Consider the following 3842-nt stretch of genomic DNA (forward strand, 5'->3'; position numbering starts at 1 on the left):
GGCGGGTCGGCGGGTGGACGTGTCGGCAGCACAAAAGCACGAGAATAAGACAACCCAGGGGCTTGACAGAAGTAGGGAAATACATGTACTCGATACTTTGTAAGGTTGTTTTGTCGTTAGGCGTGGCGCCACGGACAACCCGTAGGCACGACAAATAAGCATTCTGTCGTGTTGTCGTTCTGTCCAGCTCGGGTTTGGGGGTTGGGGAGTGGGCAAGAAAAAACACGAGGACATAACAAATTATTTTGTCGTTGCTTTGCCTTCCGGGTGACTTACGCCAATCAATTACACATATGTAGTTTCCTGTAATGAAGGTTAATCAAAGTGACTGAATTAAGTATGCTTTTTATTTCATTTAATGTGGTGAACGAACAAAGTTAATTTCTATGAATATCAGGGTAACACATAAACGCATGTCAGCTGAATGGCAAAACAGAAAGAAAATAATCTGTATTGTGCTCTTGTGTACGACAGAATCACATTGCAAGCACGAGGGCATGGCAAAATAGGGCGCCAACAACACGGAAAAAAAGTTTTCATGTTGACGTCCTACTTTTATTTTGTCCTCGTCATGATGGGAACGCCAGTAAGACTTAGATTATGTATCGTGCTGCCGTTTTCTCGTGCTGGCGGGGATGGGGCTGGGGTGGGGGGGGGGCACTGGTCAACAAGGCATAGATGATTAATCTTGTTGTCGTGTCCTCGTGCTGGCTGGGGCAACAACAATACATAATGATTTATCAGAACAACATTGCAAAAACGAGCTACCATAGTTTATCAAATTATATGAAACTTATAAAAAAATAGTGTTTTGTTAACGTTGTGAAATAGACGGATATGTAAAACTGTTGTGAATGGTTGTACCATACAATGCGGTAAACCGCATGTGTCCTAGAAAAATAAAGTAAACAGTTAACAAGTGTATATAAGGCTTATTGAACAACGTATTGTTCAACAGTAAGACAGCAAACTTGGCAGATGCAAAATTACTAAAATAAAGTTTCTTTGTGTTTAGATAAGGTATGTATTGTAAACTTAGTACTTTGATGTTTTAAAGTTTATGGTATTTCGTAAAGATTTTGTTATTGTTTTATTTTCACATACCATTCAGGCTATAGTTATGACGCATCGGTAGTCTGAGTATGTGTCATTTTTATAGTGTATTGAATAATGATAATTCAGGTAAAAACAAACAGTTGATGAAATCTTATTTACTACAGTCATCAAAGTTTTGAATACTTTATATCGATTGTAGAAATGTATACATCTCTCGGAAGGTATTTTTATCTGTAAATCTCTAAAAAGTTAAAACAAAACTCATCAAGAGGCTTAAGACTACAAAAACACATAGACAAACTTAATGTAAATTAATAAAAAAGATGCAAACCTGTGAGGATTTTAGCAAATAATATTTCATCATACGTCTGTCGTTACTTTATATCTAAATTTGTCTAAAGCCAAGCGTTAGTGAGAAACCTCGATTTCCGTCACTCTTTTGATTTATTTACAGGTAATATGAACAAGCGGTCAATTTAATTAGACTTAATATTAAAATTCACAAACAGGATGAAGTCACAATTTATCATAGAAAAACTCACAACCTGTGTAGAGCTAAATTTGAATCATAACGTTATATTTGCTTCGAACATAACATATGTTCTGTTGTTTTCGACATTTTGTATTGCATTTGGGAACTGATAATATTTAAGGCATTTCTTCTTATTTCAGTCGGCAAACATGGTGTTTAAAGCGTGCATTTTGTTAATTGTTCTCCTGTCAGTCTGTGGACTTCCTCTAGCACTTGCCGCCGGTGCGTCAAATTGCTGGGCGCCACCAGCCATTCCTGGGCCAACATGCATGTATAAATATTTAATGATTCCTCTTACGTGCAAAAATTTCCAGTTTCTTAGAAAATTCAAGAATAACTTTATTTCAAAATTTGAATCGAATCTATAATCATTGGACAGAAATTATAAAATTAACAAAATGAGTGATCCATTCAGAGATAAAAATGTTATCTCATTTTTACGAATATTTCTGCTATAGGTATCAGCATTGACGTGAGCCTGAAATATGCGTATGAATATAAAAATGTTATATTGGGGCAATCAATGCATAACGTCTAATTTAAACCAATCAAATTTCTTGAATTAATTAAAACTGTATGACCCTAAGCTCGTTAACAGCTTTGTGACAAAATATTTTGAAACTGTCTAACACATGATCAAAAAATTGTAATACCCGTTTGTATTGTAAATTTATTTGCATCCTAACGTATTAGAAAGCAATATACAATGTACTTATTGACAGAAATTCATTTAGTGTGTTACATATATTTAGTAATTCTCAAAGGCGTATCAATAACAAAAACTTCATTCTTTTAAGAAAAAACTATTGGCTACTAGGAGTTTTGAAAAATTCTAATCCATCTAAAGCTGTATGTTTTACGTTTTCATGAAATACTTGTCTTATTCTATATCTATATCATATGTAATTTAATAAATAAAGATTGAGATATTCTAAATATATTGATATATCTAGTTCACAAGGTGTAGATTTCAAAGCAATCTATAAATAACTTCAGCTACCACTATTGAGAATACAATGAAAAAAAAGTTTCACTACAGCCTTAAGAAGATACGAAATAACCTGCCCATAATCTGGTGATATTTTTCAGTTCTGACACATCTATATGGGGCCGTCCCGGCTTCAAAGTTCGGTATTCAATCAGTGTAAGCGGGAGTACACTAATATGTTGCACGGCATTCCACTGTAAAGGTAGTAATTGCAGACTGTACGATATCGGATGTGGTCACGGGAGTTGGAGTACCACCGGGTTGACGTGGGGCAATAATCTTGCTTCACCAAAAATGAAATGTAAAGGCATTCCTTTGGGATCATTTTACTCATTTACGGTCTAAAAGTGCATTACACAAACACACAATAACTATTTCAATACCTGTAAATGATAACCCTGACTTATGGGTACGCTTTCAAAGAATGGTCATAAATAAAACATTTCTTATTTATTTAAACATGGGAAATAGTGTTGCAAAGTTACTTTTATCATCACATCACAGCACGACAAGAAATGAAAGGAAAAGTGAATTATGTGAAACAAGTGAAGATGAATACAATTTGATCATGATTTGTCAACTATTAAGAGTGCAGAATATTCCTTATTGCACACATCCAAGTATGGCAAAAGTTATAGATCTTTTAAAATGTCGCAATATTTATATTGAATAATTCAGTCTTATTAAAATACCAATAGTTTACCTAGCGTAAAAAGGCTTTTCGATATTTTAGTGTAAAGGGAAACAACTACAGCGGCATACAAGGCGTATAATCAATACCGGCATGAGTTGCGGTTCTCGTATATTTTACGTTCAAAGATGGGGATGCGAATATAGCCATAAATAATTGATATATTCCTTAGATAAACAAATAAACAATTTTACTTTGTTAGTCTGCCCTGATAATATATATTTTCAACGGAAGTAAACATTTAGGATATTTTGTTATTTTGTTTAAATGTTGTTTGAAAAATACATTTCATGTGTCAATTCATCAAATAATAAATTTATAGAATTCAGATCATCGTTGTGTTGTCAACTACACCAGGTTATTATTCATACTAGCAACATTCCCTACAGGTTCTGGAACAAGTTACTATATACTGTACTGATAGCATTTTCCACTAATGTTAATTTAATATCTGTTTACGAATAAAAAGTTGAATAGAAATCATTTTTGAGGTAGTGTCTGTCTAGCACTGTCAGTTGTCAGAATATCAGCTTCCAAAGACAGACACTTTAAGAGTTCTGCACCGTTTGATGGAC

General features: G+C 34.0%; 1 long non-coding RNA gene across 1 annotated transcript; it reads left to right on the forward strand.

Annotated features, from left to right (window-relative positions):
- Window positions 1-862: 862 nt before the first annotated feature.
- On the forward strand, window positions 863-3595 carry LOC123527862 (uncharacterized). Its single transcript, XR_006681825.2, has 3 exons — window positions 863-1020; window positions 1729-1859; window positions 2678-3595. It is a non-coding gene; the product is annotated as an uncharacterized LOC123527862 (long non-coding RNA).
- Window positions 3596-3842: the final 247 nt, after the last annotated feature.

This window comes from Mercenaria mercenaria, chromosome 14, assembly GCF_021730395.1.
Source record: "Mercenaria mercenaria strain notata chromosome 14, MADL_Memer_1, whole genome shotgun sequence".
Taxonomy (NCBI): domain Eukaryota; kingdom Metazoa; phylum Mollusca; class Bivalvia; order Venerida; family Veneridae; genus Mercenaria; species Mercenaria mercenaria.